Source organism: Choloepus didactylus, chromosome 2, assembly GCF_015220235.1.
Source record: "Choloepus didactylus isolate mChoDid1 chromosome 2, mChoDid1.pri, whole genome shotgun sequence".
Classification (NCBI taxonomy): Eukaryota; Metazoa; Chordata; class Mammalia; order Pilosa; family Megalonychidae; genus Choloepus; species Choloepus didactylus.
The window spans coordinates 18,596,644-18,614,087 of record NC_051308.1 but is presented as its reverse complement, the minus strand read 5'-3'; the positions used below and the strand labels follow the sequence as shown (position 1 = coordinate 18,614,087).

At 38.2% G+C, this 17,444-nt stretch overlaps 1 protein-coding gene across 1 annotated transcript in view; it reads right to left on the bottom strand.

Moving 5' to 3' along the window:
* Positions 1–17,444, bottom strand: part of SLC35F3 (solute carrier family 35 member F3) — a 463,234-nt gene that overhangs the window by 213,456 nt on the left and 232,334 nt on the right.

The window sequence follows — 17,444 nt, the reverse complement described above, 5'->3', positions numbered from 1 at the left end:
ATATTATATGTGGAGTCAGACTTACTACATTAAAATTTCAGCTTCATGATTTATTAGCTTTGGACCCTAGACAAGGTTAACTGCTCTGTGCCACAATTTCCTCTACAAAAGTGGTACAACAATAGGAACCTACCTCATGGAGTAGTTATGAGGATTAGTTATGAGGTAGTACATGTAAAGCACTGCAAACAGTGGCTGGCACAGAGTCAGCATCCAATGGTTGTAAGCTAACACTAGAAATTTCAGAAGACAGTTAAAATATTTAATGTAAAAATTAAAATATAAAAGTACTAAAGGAAATATAATCAATTATTCATATAATATTAGAGTGGGAAAGGCCTAAGTATGATGCCACAGATTGAAATCATAAGCCATTATGAATAAAACTAAAACAAATGCAAAATAGGGAAAAATTTTTGCCACAAAGAATACAATTTTTAATATATAAAGAGCTCCAACATTATAACAATAAAAAAATCAACACCACTATAAAATGAGCAAAATGTTTGAAAAGTCAATTCATAAATGAAAAAACATGGTCAAAACATAAACAAGTTTCAACCAAAAATAAACAAAAATTTAAATCACAGTATACAATGTTTCCTCTATCCAATCAAGTTGCAAAGATGAGATGAAATGTTAATACACAATGTTGTCAAGAGTGCAAGAAAATGAGCACCCTCATGCACTGCTGGTTGGAATTAACACCTCTGGAGGGCAATTTGACCATATATGTCAAAATCTTGAAATTTTGCATATTCTTACACTGCGCAATTCCGATTCTGGAAATTATCTTAGGAAGATAATTACGGGTATAAACCAATGCTCAACACAGCATTGCTTATCACATAACGAAATATTCTAAACAGCCTAAATATATAACAAAAGGATGTAGTTAAAATAGCAATTTATTAAGTAGCAATTACAAATGGTGTTGAAGCAGGACATTCTATAATGTGGGGAAAAGTTCAAAACATTTTTCAGTGAGTAAAGCAATTAAAAGACAGGATGAACAAAAGGAAATTTTTTTAAAAAGTATACGTAAACAGGAAAATACATTGAGGAAATAAAGTGGCTATCTCTGAGCAATGGGGTGGTAAGTACATTCTTTTTTAATTTTCCTTTTTGCTTGTCTGTTTCCTTTACATTTTCTATTTGGGGCATGGATTAATTTTGTGACGAGTTTAACACACACATACATACACACACACACACACCCCACAGAGTAACCAAAACTTGCTATTTTCCATTGGTACTAAAGTGTGTTTTCCATCTGAAAGACAGCAGGAAAATCTTACGGCCTGAGCCATCCTATCTGACTTCCACCTTGCTGGAGAAAACAAGTTTATGTTCTAGACACGCCAAACCTCCTGTTATTTCCATCCTGACCTCTGTGTTCAGGCAATGTCTTTGATGTCTCAGCTGCTTCTAGGGAAAAGAACTGCACAGCCTCTCCTCCGCCCCACTCCCCCCAGTTTATGCAGAGTCTAGAATAAACAAACACTTTGTTTTCACAAGGGAACCTTATTATTATTACTTATTTACTGAGCACCAACAGTTCTTTATAAAAAGAGATGAGTGATCTGTTCTAAATTGGGCTAACTAATAAGCGCCTGGCTCCCAAGAACACAGCCTCCTGCCAAATGCTTTCTAGTTTTGGGGTCTATTAAAAGCTCCTTCCCTCCAGACTCCTTGCTCCAATCAGGAGGAAGACACTGGGTGGACGGCATTGGTGAATTTGTTAAAGATTCGAGTTAGTACATGATTTGTCCCCCTACATGGATTCCGAGAGTCATAGATTCTCTTCCTTTCTCTCTCTCCAACTGTGAGCTTAGGCAGATGTACGAAGGTCATGGTTTTTAACCCTAGCTCAATCCCTAGTTTACTTTTGACCTTGGCTTAAGTTATTCAGCAACATAGCGTGCATAAATACTGAGGCTGTTGCATGAGACAATAGCTGCTGCTGAGATAGGGTTGGGGAGGAGGAGAGCTGCCTGGGGAGGGTGGTTCACGTGTTTAGAACTGGACGGGTGGGAGAAGCAGGAGCAGTGAGACAGCCCTTCTATGACCTTTCACCGTAAAGAAACAAAAACACCGATATGCAAATAACTAGTTAACTATTTTCCATATTTCCTAAAACCTTAAGGAGACAATAATGACTTCCCAATACACTTTATTCAAGTGTAACATGCACATAGAAAAATGACAAATCCTAAGTATACACAAGACATAAAACATCACTCAGAAGCCCCTCTCGTGCTTCTCCTTGTCTCTACTCCTCCTTCATCCTGAAGTTAACCAATATCCTGACGTCTAATACCATAGAATAGTTTTGCCCACTTTTGAACTTTATATGAAATTGTACTGTATGTTTTTAGGTATGTTGTTTCATTTGGCAATAGCTATTTCAATTTCATGCTGCAATGCATTCCTATGTCTGACTACACCATGATCTATTTATCCATTTCCTCACTGCTAAACATTTGGGTTGCTTCTATGTTTCAGCTATTATGAGTAAAGCATCATGTATGTGTCTTTTGGCTCAACTGTGTCCGATTCCGTTGTGTTATACTTAGCAGTGGAATTGCTGGGTCACCTGGTATGAGAATATTCAACTTTAATGATACTGCCAAACATTTTTCACAAAGTGATTGTACCAATTTACACTCCCACTATCAGTGTATGAGAGTTCAGTTTGCTCTACATCTTTGACAACACTTGGTATTGAGCCTTTATTTTTAATTGTATTTTTCATTATGGAGTATAACATATATTCATAGAAGTGATAACTTTCCAAGTGCAAATTAACAAGTAGTTAGAAATTTCAAAGAATATTAGGGGTTACAGTTTCAGAGTTTCAGTTATTTCCTAATGGTGAAATATAACATATGTGCAAAAAGTTGATAACGTTCAAATTACAATTTAACAAGTATCTATAGAACAAATTTCAAAGGATTCTATGGGTTACAGTTCCACCATTTCAATTCATCCCTTCTAGCTATCCTAATACCCTAGCAACTAAGAAAAAGAAAATTACATAGAGATTCAGTACTCATAATGCTTCGTTAAATCCCATCTTGTCTGTTGCTACTCCTTCCTCTAGTTTAATCACTTTCTGATCTTCAGGGATGTCTAGGCAGTGACCACCCTAATTGTGGTGCTGACATTTTGGGAAAAGGGGACACATTTGGTTGGTGTTCTTGAAGAGGCTGTTGCCTTTGGGTTTGGGGACTTAGCTGGCATAGGAGCTCTCAGGAGGATTTAAGTTTCTGAAGAATAAATTTAGTGAGTGAAATTTTTATACAGTCGCAGATAGGGACCTCGGTATTTTTTAGGGTTTTCCAGACTACTGTTGAGTTCGGCTTACTATACTGTGGCCATTTGGCATGTCTAGCTTACATAGGAGTAACCTCCAGGACAGCCTCTTGACTATTTGAATTCTCCTAGCCACGGAAACCTTATTTTTTTGTCTTTCTTTTTCCCCTTTTGGTAAAAAAGGCATTCTCAACCCCTTGATGCCAAGGTCAGGTTCATTCCCAGAATCTGTGTCCCATGTCACCAGGGAGACACATTCATCTGGGGGATCCTGTACCACTTCGGGGGGAGGGTAATGAAATTATTTGCAGAGCTAGGCTTAGAGAGAGAAAGTCCACATTTGACCAACAAAAGAGGTTCTCCAGAGGTGACTCCTAGGCATAATTATAGGTAGGCTTAGCCTCCCCTTAAGTTTCAATAATATTGAAAAGAGCTACAAAGTGTTTGGAGTCATGAGAATTGTTTAAAATGGAGAGTGATGAGGACTGTACAGCAAAGTGATGATTATGTGAGATATGGCTGGATTATTGTGGACAGAACATATGCTATGTAAACTTAGAAACCCCCTACTTTATAAGTCAAGCCCTCAACCTTGAGGAGGCTTGTTCTTATGAAACGTAAGGGGAGGCTAAGCCTACCTATAATTATGCCTAGGAGTCACCTCTGGAGAACCTCTTTTGTTGCTCAACGTAAAATCAATGTTTTATGTAGAATATTGGGGACCTATTGATAGACAGAAACTATTGGAGGGGGAATGATAATCTAATATGTTCAAATATGTTAATAATGATGAATTCAAAGGTATGGGAATGAGTAGGGGTGATGCAAATATATTTGTTGTACTGATCTGTGGGATACAAGCCATTAAACTACCCCTTTCAATCCTACTCACCTTCAATACAGCTTTGATACCTATAATCCCATTAACAATCATCACCCCTATTGTTTATCTACTCATCTGTTGAAGGACACTTGGAGTGTTTCCATCTCTTGAAAATTGTGAATAAATGCCATTAAGAACATCAGTGTACAAATGTCTGTTGGTGTCACTGCTTTCAAATCTTCTGGGTATATACTGAGAAGTGGAATTGCCAGATTATAAGGTAATTCGAAATCTAGTTTTCTGAGAAACCGCCAAACTGTCTTCCACAGTGGCTGTACCATTATACATTCTCATCAGCAATTAATAAGAGTTCCAATTCCTCCACATCGTCTCCAGCATTTACTGTTTCCTGTTTGTTTAATGGCAGCCATTCTTATTGGTGTGAGATGATATCTCATTGTGGTTTTGATTTGCATTTCCCTAATAGCTAGTAAAGATGAACATTTTTCACGTGTTTTTTAGCCATTTGTATTTCCTCGTCAGAAAAATACCTTTTCATGTCTTTTGCCCATTTTACGATTGGGCTGTTTGTACTATTGTTGACTTGTAGGATTTCTTTATATTTCCAGGGTATAAGTCTCTTATCAGATATATGGTTTCCAAATATTTTCTCCCATTGATTTGGCTGCCTCTTCACCGTTCTTAAGAAAGTTTTTTGAGGCATAGAAGCTTTTGATTTTGAGGAGTCCCCATTTATCTGTTTTTTCTTTTGTTGCTTGTGCTTTGGGTATAAGGGCCAAGAAGCTACCTCCTATCACTAGGTCCTGAAGATGTTTCCCTATATTATCTTCTAAGAGTTTCATTGTGTTGTCTCTTATATTGGGGTCTTTGATCCACTTTGAGTTAATTTTTGTACAGGGTATGAGGTAGGGGTCCTCTTTCATTCTTTTGTTTATGGATATCCAGTTATCCCAGCCTGATTTGCTAAAGAGACTGTTCAGTCCCAGTTCAGTGGATTTGGGGGCCGTATCAAAACTCAGTCAGCCATAGATCTGGGGGTCTATTTCTGAACTCTCAATTCAATTCCACTGATCAATATGTCTATCTTTGTGCCAATACCATGCTGTTCTGTCTACTGTGGCTCTATAGTAAGCTTCAAAGTCTCGAAGTGTAAGTCCTACCACTTTGTTCTTCTTTTTAGGTTGTTTTTGGCAGTTTGAGGCTCCTTTCCCTTCCAAATAAATTTGATAATTAGCATTTTCAAGTCTGCAAAGTAGGTTGTTGGAATTTTGATTGGAATTGTGTTGACTCTGTAGATCAGTTTGGGTAGAATTGACATCTTAATGACATTTAGCTTCCCTAACATGAGCGTGGAATATTTTTCCACCTATTTAGGTCCTTTTTTATTTCTTCTAGTACAGTCTTGTAATTTTCTGCATAGAGGTCTTCAATGTTCTTGGTTTATTCCCAGGTACTTAATTTTTTTAGTTGCAATTGTGAATGGAATTTTTTTTGATTGCCTCTTCAGTTAGGTCATTACTAGTGTAAAGGAACATTACTGACTTATGCACATTAATCTTATATCCAGTGACTTTGCTGAATTTATTTATTAGCTCCAGTAACTCTGTCACTGAATTCTCAAGATTTTCCAAATATAAGATCATGTCATCTGCAAACAAAGACAGTTTACCTCTTCCTTTCCAATTTGGATACCTTTTATTTCTTTGTCTTGGTGAATTACTCTGGCTAGAACTTCTAGCATAATGTTGAATAATAGAGGTGCCAGCGGGCATCCTTGTCTCATTCCCCATCTTAGGGGGAAGGCTTTCAGCTTCTCACCATTGAGTACTATGTTGGCTGTGGGAGTTTCATATTGAGGAAGGTACCCTCAATTCCTACCTTTTGAAGTGTTTTTATCAAAAAGAGATGTTGATTTTTGTCAAATGCTTTTTCAGTGTCTATTGAGATGATCATTTGATTTTTCCCTTTTGATTTGTTGATGTGTTGAATTACATTAATTGATTTTCTTATGTTGAACCACCCTTGCATGCCAGGAATGAACCCGACTTGGTCGTGGTGCGTAATTCTTTTAATGTGCCTTTGGATTCGATCTGCAAGTATTTTGTTCAGAATTTTTGCATCTATATTCATTAGACAGATTGGCCTATAGTTTTCCTTTTTGTAGTATCTTTATCTGGTTTTGGTATCACAGTGATATTAGCTTCATAAAATGAGTTAGGTAGTGTTCCTTTTTCTTCAACTTTCTGAAAGTGTTTGAGCAGGAATTGTGTCAATTCTTTTTAGAAAGTTTGGTAAAATTCCCCTGTGAAGCCATCTGTCACTGGGCTTTTATTTATAGTAGATTTTTGATGATTGGTTGGATCTCTTTGCTTGTGATTGATTTGTTGAGGTCTTCTATTTCTTTTTGGGTCAGTCTAGGTTATCCATGTGTTTCCAGGAAATTGTCCATTTCCTCTGAATTGTCTAGCTTGTTGGCATTCAGTTGTTCGTAGTATCCTCTTATGATTTTTTTTTTTTTAATTTCTTCAGGATCCACAGTAATTATCTCCTTCTCATTTCTGACTCTGTCTATTTGGGTCTTCTCTCTTTTTGACTTTGTTAGTCTAGCTAAGGGTCTGTCAATCTTGTTGATCTTCTCACAGAACCAACTTCTGGTTTTATTTATTCTCTCTATTGTTTTATTTTTGTTATCATTGTTGTTCTCCAGCTCATTTATTTCTGCTTTAATTCTTGTTATTTCTTTTCTTCTACTTGCTTTAGGGTTAGTTTGCTGATCACTCTCTAGCCTCTTCAGTTATTCAGTTAGGTCTTTGGTTTTAGCTCTTTCTTGCTTTCTGATACATGCATTTAGAGCTATAAATTTCCTTCTCTGCACCACCTTTGCTGCATCCCATAGGTTTTGAGATGTCATGTTCTTGTTTTCATTTGTCTCTAGGTATTTACCTATTTCTCTTGTAATTTCTTTTACCCACTGATTGTTTAACCTCCACATACTTGTGAAAAATATGGTTCTTTGGTGGTTATTGATTTTGAGTTGCCTTCCATTATGTTCAGAGAATGTGCTTTGAATAATTTCAGTCTTTTTAAGTTTATTAAGACTTGTTTTGTGCCCTAGAATATAATCTATCCTGGAGAACCTTCCATGAGCACTAGAGAAGAATGTATGTCCTGGTGCTTTCATATGTAATGATCTATGTATGTCTGTTAAGTCTAATTCATTTATCATATTGTTTAGGTTCTCAATTTCCTTATTGGTCCTCTGTCTAGTTGTTGTAGCTAAAGAAGAGAGTGGTGTATTGAAGTCTCCCACTATTATTGTAGACATAGCTATCGCTCCCTTCAGTTTAGCCAATGTTTGTCTCATGTATTTTGGAGCTCCTTGATTGGGTGCATAAGCATTTATGATTGTTATTTCTTCTTGGTGAATTGTCCCTTTTTTAAATAAATAGTGTCCTTCTTTGTCTCTTATGACATCTTTGCATTTAAAATCTATTTTGTCCAATATTAGTATAGCTATCTGAGGTTTATTTTGGTTGCAGCTTGTGTTGAATAGTTTTTTCCATCCATTCATTTTCAGTCTCTCTGTGTCACAGGGTCTAAGATGAGTCTTTTGTAAGCCACATAATGATGGGTCATACTTTTTAATTTATTCTACCACTATGTATTTTTAATTGGAGAGTTTAATCCATTCACATTCAAAGTTATTACTGTGAAGGAGTTCTTGAACCAGCCATCTTATCCTTTGGATTTTAGTTGTTAGATTTATACCCAGCCACCCACCACCCACCCACCCCATCGTTTTTTCCTTTGTTACACTTACTAATACTCTTCAGTTCTGTGCCCTTCTCCAGACCTCTCTCTCTTTTCTTTTTTTCTCAGCTGGTAGAGCTCCCTTTAGTATTTCTTGCAGGGCAGGTCTCTTGTTAACAAATTCTCTCAGTATTTGTTTGTTTGTGATAATTTTAAACTCTCCTTCAATTGTGAAGGACACCTGTGCTGGATAAAGAACTCTTGGCTGGCAATTTTTCTCTTTTAGCATCTTAAATATGTCACACCACTGCCTTCTTGCCCCAGTGGTGCCCACTGAGTAGTCAGTACTTAGTCTTAGGGTGTTTCCTTTGTATGTGGTGAACCGCTTCTCTCTCACTGCTTTCAGAACTTTCTCCTCTTCAGCATTTGATAATCTAATCAGTATATGTCTTGGAATCAGTTCATTTGGATTTATTCTATTTGGAGATTGTTGGCATCTTTGATTTGCATATTCATGTTATTTAGAAGGGTTGGGATGTTTTTCCCAACTATGTTTTAAAACACTCATCCTAGCCTTTACCCTTCTCTTCTCCTTTTGGAACACTTATGATTCTTATATTTGTTTGCTTCTTGTTTCCATCACTTCTCTGAGACGCATTTCAAATTTTTTGTGTTTTTTCCCATTTGTTCTTTTGTGTGCTCATATTCAATTACTCTGTCTTCAAGTTCACTTATGTTCCTTTGCCTCTTCAAATCTGCTATTGTGTGTCTCTAGTATATTTTAAATTTGAGCCACAGTATCTTTAATTTCCATAAAGTCTGTTATTTTTTTTAATTACTTTTTCAAATTCTTCTTTATGTTCTTATAGAGTCTTCTTGATTTCCTTTATGTCTTTAGCCATCTCATTAAAATTGTTTTGGAGATTTACTTGTAATTCTTTAATAAATTGCTCCAAATTTTGTGTCTCTTTGACTTTTTAATTTGTTCATTCAGCTTGCCCATATCTTCTAGATTCTTCAAGTGCTTTGCAATTTTCTGTTGGCTTTGGGGCATTTCCTTGTCTTGTAAAGCTTATTTTGGGAAATGCAGGATTATTTGAGTATTCACATATAATTTGCGAGAGCTACAGCTTGCTGGAGTGCAGTTTCCCAATCCTACCAGCAGGTGGTGCTCTCAAGCAGGTCTTCTCCAATGTGCTGTGTAGAGTCCAAACTGAGTGGGGAAGCAGTCAGTGCACCAGTTTTCCGTGTGCACTGGGGACTGCCTGCCCTGGGGCTGCGATGTGGGCCTTCAGCAGTTCAGCAGGGAGTCCACTCAAGGACACCCTGCAGATCATAGATGCCTGTTCCCTGCCTGCCATGTGTTCATGAACCTCTGGGGTGTGGGAGGGGCTCCTGATGTATTATTATGGAACCCTTTCCCATCCCTGCTTCTTGCTGGTACAACCCCTGAGCTTCCATGGGGGGAGAAAAAATACCGCCTCCCAGGTTCCCTCACAGGAGCTCCCGGCCCTATGGCTGTGGAGGATCACCTCCCCAGCTAACTGCCAAGGTGGGTGCATGGGAATGGAGAGCTGCTGCTCACTCCCTTGCCTGGAGGTCATTTTGCCACTGCCAGTCCCAAGAGGTAGACCCAGACAAACAAACTCACCCTGCCCCTCCAGACAACATCTCTCCACATTTTTGTCCACATACCCTCACTTATTGTGGGGGACCCTCGATGCCTGGTCATACACAGAAACCACACTCACATGTGTCCTCCGGTCCCTCTCTAGTTTCTTTCATGGAGGAGAAGCCTGTTCTGCCTCATTACTCCGCCATCTTCCTGAGAGTCTTGTTTAATTTAAATTATTGTTTGGTGTATGCTAACATAAAGAATGATTTTAATATGCATTTCTCTGATAGCAATGATGTTTAATGACTTTTAATATCCTTTTGGCCATTTAGATAATTTCTTTCATGAAATGCTTGTTCAAGTCTTTAGTCTATTTTAAAAATTAGGTTGTTTGAATTTTTATTGTTAATTTGAAAGAATTATTTACATATTCTGGTTAAATCCTTCATCAGACTTATATATATATTTTTTGAAATAAATTCAAAGTTACATGAATAATTGCAAAAACAATACTATCCCCATACACAGAATTCCATCATACCCTGACCCCCCTCCCCCGATAGCTCAATCCACCAACTTTAACATGCTGTCACATCGCTATTTCTTTCCATCCCTCCCTATCTATCATTCATCATCTACTGCTGTCTTCTGAACATATGAGAGTTAGCTGCACACATCCTTGAACATACACTATAATTCACGTATGTACTTCCCATGAACAAGAACGTTCTTTTATGTAATTCCATTAAGCACAGCTAAGAAGTATAAGAGATTCAACAATGATACAGTGCTTACATTCTATATTTCCTTTTCCTTATGTCTCAACTGTGTCCCTTCGAGCCACCTGTCCTCCACCCTCCAATCCCATCCAAGTTCATCCTTAGCATTCAATTGTCATCTAGTTAGGCTGTCCTTTTTTTTTTTTTTTTTTTTTATTTTTTCAATTGTGGAAACATATATACAGCCTAAATCTTCCCATTCCACCCCTTTCCTAGCCTTCCATTAGTGGGATTAATCACATTTAGAATGATGTTATGCTCTTTCCCACCATCCATTACTAGAAATTTCCCTTCACCTCTAACAGCAACCCTACACTCCTTTCTTAACTCCCCATTGCCCCTTCCCCCATTTCTCTTAACCCAAACTCTCCTTTTCATCTCTATGGTTATATTCTCTGATAATTTCTTTGTGTTTACTGTGGGGCTTAAAATTAACCTCTTAAATCCCTATCAATCTTGTTTTTCTTTGATACCACCTTCACTTCAATAGGGCACATAAACTATGTTCCTATACTCCTTCATTCCCCCACCTTTATATAGTTGTCTAAAATTACATATTTTACATTGAGTTCAAAACCACTGATTTGCCCTTAGAGTTTGTGTATTTTTTATCATGTAGGAAGTAAATAGTGGAGTTATAGTTCAAAAATTATTGACTTCTATTTGTATTCTATAGTGTTTGGAGAATGTTCTTTGAGAACATTCTTTTTTTTTTTTTTTTTTTTTTTAATTTCTTGAGGCTTGTTTTATGTCCCAGCTTATGGTCCCTTCTGGAGAAAGATCTGTGATCACTAGAGAAAAATGAGTGTCCTGGTGATTTGGGATGTAAGGTACTATATATGTCTGTTAAAATTCTCTATATCTCTTTCTCCTCTCTTTGTCTCTCTGTTGGTAGGGCTCCCTTTAGAATCTGAAGTAGGGCAGGTCTTTTATTGGCAAAGTCTCTCAGCATTTGTTTGTCTGTGAAAAATTTAAGCTCTCCCTCAAATTTGAAGGAGAGTTTTCCTGGATAAAGTATTCTTGGCTGGAAATTTTTCTCTCTCAGAATTTTAAATATGTCATGCCACTGCCTCCTCACCTCCATAGTGGCCACTGAGTAGTCACTACTTAGTCTTATATTTTTTCCTTTGTATGTGGTGAATTGCTTTTCTCTTGCTGCTTTCAGAACTTGCTCCTTCTCTTCAGTATTTGAGAGTCTGATCAGAATATGTCTTGGGGTGGGTTTATTTGGATTTATTCTATTTGGAGTTCGCTGAGCATTTATGCTTTGTGTATCTATATTGTGTAGAAGGTTGAGGAAGTTTTCCCCAAAAATTTCTTTGAATACTCTTTCTAGACCTTTACCCTTCTCTTCCCCTTCTGGGACACCAATGAGTCTTAAGTTTGGACGTTTTATTTTATCTATCGTATCCCTGAGATCCATTGCAATTTTTTCAATTTTTTTCTCCATTCTTTCTTTTGTTCTTTCATTTTCTGTTCTGTGGATTTCTAGGACACTGAGATGTTGTTCAGCTTCCTCTAGTCTTGTATTGTGAATATCCAGAGTCTTTTTAATTTGGCCAACAGTTTCTTTTATTTCCATAAGATCTTCTATTTTTTTATTTACTCTTGCAATGTCTTCTGTATGCTCTTCTAGGGTCTTTTTTATGGTGCTTATATCCTGGGCCATGGTCCTCTTGATGTCCTTTAAATCCTTTGCCATGTTTTCATTCTTTGACTGTAGTTCTTTAATTAATTTTGCGATGTATAACGTTTCTTCCGAAATCTTGAGTTGTGTGTTTGGAGCTAGATTTTCCATATCATCTGGTTTTATCATATGCATTAAGATTTTCTGTTGTTTTTCGCCTCTTGGCAATTGTTTTGCTTGATAGGGTTATTTCAAGTTGTATCAGAAAAAAAGGGAAATCGATCTAATTTTTCAGAGACACAGTTTGGTGACATACACTTTCTCTAAGTAACCAGCAGATGGCATCTGTGAGCCACCTATATCCCTCCAGTCAGTTCTCGCCTAGTGAGGGGAAATGATTCTTGTGTGTTCGGTTGGAGAGCTCAGCCTGGGCGCACCGCTGGAGTCGCCCTCCCTGAATGTGGGGCGCGCGCACGGGTGGCCAGGGAGGAAGGGCAGCTCTCTCTCAGTGTCCCATAAACCACTGGACTTGGTGTAGCGCCCCTGGGTTCTCTGAGCGGATCCCCCTCCCAGCCACGATCCTACCTCAGCCGAGGGGGACGCCGTGCTACGCCATCAGTGTGCACCGTCCCTCTAGGGAGGCCCTGGGCCACTTGGCTGTGCCGAAGGGGTCTCAGCTCATTTCAGAATGCAGAATGTGTGAGGCTGTCTTTACTGCAATGCCTTGTGGGCTGAGAGCAGCTGAGGTTCTCTCCACAGAGAGAGAGCGAGAGACAGAATATTTCCCCCGATTCTCCCAAAGTCAGTTGTCACCAAAAGCCTTTGTCTGCTTGTTGAGGATTCGCTGTCTGTATTGAGCAGTTAATATTAAAACCTCACTTGCAGCTCGGCTGAGAGAGTGCACGGTGCGGCTTCCATGAGGGACGGGCTCCTGGCTCTAGGTTCTCGGCTCTCAGCGAGGGTCTGCAATTTTACTTACAGATTTTATGCTATGATCTCGGGCATTCCTCCCAATTCATGTCAGTGGATGTTGAATGTACTGTCATGTTTTTCTCCCCGCTACTATTCCAGGTTATTTACTGGTTTTTTGTTCATTTATGAATTGTTCTGGGGGAGACTAAGTCTTCCACTTCTTTCTATGCCTCCATCTTCCCCGACACTGTCAGATTTATATCTTACAAATGTTTTCTTCCAGTTTGCGGTTTGCCTTGCTTAGTGGTATCTTTTCAAGTTTTTATATCTGATAGCACCTTTCCTAGTTTGCTAATGCTGCTGGAATGCAAAACACCAGAAATGGATTGGCTTTTTTAAAGGGGGTTTATTTGGTTCCACAGTTACAGTCTTAAGGCCATAAAGTGTTCAAGGTAACACATCAACAATCAGGTACCTTCACTGGAGGATGGCCAATGGCGTCAGAAAACCTCTGTTAGCTGGGAAGGCACGTGGCCGGCATCTGCTTCAAGTTCTGGTTTCAAAATGGCTTTCTCCCAGGACGTTCCTCTCTAGGCTTCAGCTCCTCAAAAATGTCACTCTTAGTTGCTCTTGGGGCGTTTGTCCTCTCTTAGCTTCTCTGAAGCAAAAGTCTGCTTTCAGCGGCCATCTTCAAACTGTCTCTCGTCTGCAGCTACTGTCTCATCTGCTATGCATTCTTCAAAGTGTCCCTCTTGGCTTTAGCTCCTCTTCAAAATGTCACTCTCAGCTGCACTGGGTTCCCTCTGTTTGTCAGCTCATTTATATAGCTCCAGTGATTTAATTTAGACCCACCATAAATGGGTGGGGTAACACCTCCATGGAAATTATCCAATTAGATTCATCACCCACAGTTGGGTGGGGCACATCTCCACAGAAACACTCCAAGAATTACAATCTAATCAACACTGATATGTCTTCCCATGCAAGATTACATCAAAGATAATGGTGTTTTGGAGGACATACTACATCCAAACTGGCACAGCACCAATTTCTCATGTTCTCCTTTTGTGGTTAGTGTTTTTTGTGTCCTAAGAATAGTGCCCCAAGTTAATAAGGAAATGTGGTGATTTGGAGCGATGAACCCCCAAAAAACATGTTCTTGAATGTAATGCATGCCTGTGGGTCTGAACCAATTGTAAGTTGGACCTTTTGATGAGGTTTCTTCACTTAAGGTCATGCGCAACTGATTCACAATGGGTCTTAATCCTATTACTGGTGTCCTCTATAAGCAGAATGAAATTCAGAGAGATAGAGAGAAAGCCATAGGAAGCAAGAAGATGAAGGTCAACAGAACCTGAAAGAGAAGGGAGAGGCCAGGAGGGGCTGCCATGTGAACTGCTCTACAACAGAGCAGACAAGCACTAGGGATCACTGGCAGCCAGCCCCAGAGCCGCACAGTCTTTGGGAAGAAAGCATCACCTTAATCACACTTTGATTTGGACTTCTAGCCTCAAAAACATGAGCTACCCATACCAGCTAAGTCCCCAAACCCAGAGGCAACAGCCTCTTCAAGAACATCAACCAGTTGCATCCCCTTTTCCTATAATGTCGACACCCCTTTTCAACATGAACAAGTTAGGGTGGTCACTGGCTTGACATCCCTGAAGATCAGGAAAGGGATTAAGCTAGAGGAAGGGGAAGCAACAGACAATACAGAATTTAACAAAGGATTATGAATACTGGATCTCGATATAGTTTTCTTTTTCGTGGTTGCTAGGGTATTAGAATAGCTAGAAGGAAAGAAACTGGAATGGTGGAACTGTAACTCATAACATTCTTTGAAATTTGCTATTTAGCTACTTGTTAAATTATAATCTAAAAGTTATCATCTTTTTGTATATATTTCACAATACAGAAATAACTGAAACTATGGCACTGTAATCCATAAACTTCTTTGAAATTTCCTATATAACTGCTTGTTAAATCATACTTTGAAAGTTATCACCTTTTTGCATATGTTATATTTCACAATAAGGAAATAACTGAAACTGTGGTACTGTAACCCATAATATTCTTTGAAAATTGTTCTCTAACAACTTGTTAAATTGCACTTGCTAAGTTTTCACTTCTATGTAAATATCTTATATTCCACAATAAAAAAAGAGACAAAAACACAAACTAAACAAAAAAAAAATACAAAAAACTGTGAGCTAATAAATTCCCTTCGTTTAAGCCAATCCATTGCATGTTATTTGCCTGAGCAATCAAGGAAACAAACAGGGTATTTTCTACATTTTCTTATAGAAGTTTTATAGTTTCATTGTTTATATTTAGGCTCATGATTCATCTAGAATTAATTTTTATGTAAAAAGTATAGGTCATGTATCATTTTTAATCTTGTATAAACATCCAGTTGTTTCAGCATTATTTACTGAAAAAGCTATCTTGCCCACATTACATGACATTGATACCTTTGTCAAGAATCAAATGACCCTAAGTGTTGGTGTAGTTACGAACTCTGTATTCTTTTCCATTAATCTATTTGTCTACCTCAACACCAGTACAACACTGTCTTAATTATGGTACCTTCATAATTTTTGGAATCTGGTAGTGTAGTCATCTAAATTTGTTCTTCAAGACTGTTTTGGCTAGTCTATTTTTTTTTTTTTTTGCATTTTCATATAAAATTTAGAATCTGTTTGTCACTATCTAAAATAAATAAAGTAGTTCTTAAGGATTTTGATTGATATCTCATTGACTTTATGGATCAGTTTTGGGGAACTGACATCTTATTATTGAAATAGACTCCCAAGCCATAAGTATAACATATCTTATCTTTTTACTTATTTAGGTCTTCTCTAATTTCTTTCAGCAATGTTTTGTAACAAGTTTTCAATGAGAAATCTTGTATCTCTTCTGTTAAATTTACTTGTAGGTATTTGACTTTTTATTTTTTGAGCCTATTGCTATTTTACTTTAAATTGTAACCATTCTGGTGGAGGTATGATCTCATTGTGTTTTCAATTTGTATTTCCCTGATGACCAATGAGTCAGCACCTTCTCAAGTTTATTGGCCATTTGGATATACAGTTTTTGTAACCTGCTTATGTTTAGGATATTTAAAAATAAATGGTCTGCCTTTTTCTTATTTATTTGTAGTGGTTCATTATATATTTTAAATATAAGCCCTTTTTAGGTCATAGGTGTCTTAAATATCTTCTTTCACTCTGTGGCTTGCCTTTTTTCTTTCTTAATGGTGTCTTTTGATGAACATAAATGCCAACCTACCACTTCACCCTGTGTTTAACTGCAGAAACATAGATTCCTTCCAGTGCTAGAGGAAAACCTGTTGTATTGAATTCACTGAAAGGCAGAATATCTATTTAGTGTATTTTATGGGCAATTTCAGAGATCTTTTCCAAGAGTAACTGCTTATATCCAATTTTCACCTTAAGCACTGCTGTAGAATCCATACCTTAAATTAGGAGTCTACTGAGGTGTCCTAGATTTTGTGATAGAATCAAAGGATGAGGTGCAATCCTCATTCTTCAGATGCTCAAAATTCCTCCAAAGACCACACATTACAGCACCACAGAGCTATTAGCATTTCCAGAATATAACCTGCCTTTAAAAAGTTATTACAGCAGTTGTACGTTTATAAAAAATCAATGTAGAAAACACAGAGTTCTCATATATTCCCATTCTTATTATTAATACCTTTACTTAGTGTGATACATTTGTTACAACTGATGAAAGAATATTATTATAGTTGTAACATTGACTATCCATGCTTTTTAAATACTTATTCTGCCTTTTCTTGTACTATTTCCTCTGTCTGCAATGTCCTTTACCACTCGATCCCTACTTCTCCTTCAAAATTCAGCTCAAATATAATTTGTCACTGACTTTGGGATCGGGCCAGCACCTTCCAACCTAGAGAAACTAGGACTTCCTTCTCTCCTGGCCAGCCTCATCTAGAGAACTTATTCTTCCATCACTGTGGCTTTCACCCCTAGAATCTTCCTACTGCCTTTAGCCAGGTGACACAGAGGCAGCAAATGCTTAAACCTGGCCCTGCTGTATACTTGTATAAAATGGTTGGAAATGAGATAAAAACAAGCCCCAGATACACCAGCTCCCTTAAAGGTAATTGTCTGAGGTCTTCCTACTTCTTTCCTGTTCCTGTGTTTCTGATTGTACTTGGTTCCTGGCTTTTCTAGCTTTTACTCCTCGTTCTGTCCTTGAGACTAGCTCATGTACTCCATTTAGGCTTTTTCCGCCTTCAGGGACCCCGCTGGTATTTGTCCTCTGGCTCTTTGGTCTCTGGGTAACCATCTTTACCCTGGACTCCAACCCAATATTAGGCCTGCAGGGTTTGTCCTGGGCCTCTCGAGGGAGCACAGAACAAATGATTCTTCAATACATGTTAGAAATCACCTGGTAGACCTGATTCATGCAGACTTTAATCACATTTGGTGCCTTGGACAATAAATGTGTGTGTGGGTTTCTGTGACACGGCAAAGGAGGCGGCGGCTGTGCTGGGCTCCGGGAAGCCTCGGTTGTGGCTGTCGGCTGTGGGACGGAGGTGCTCGTGGGGTGGGG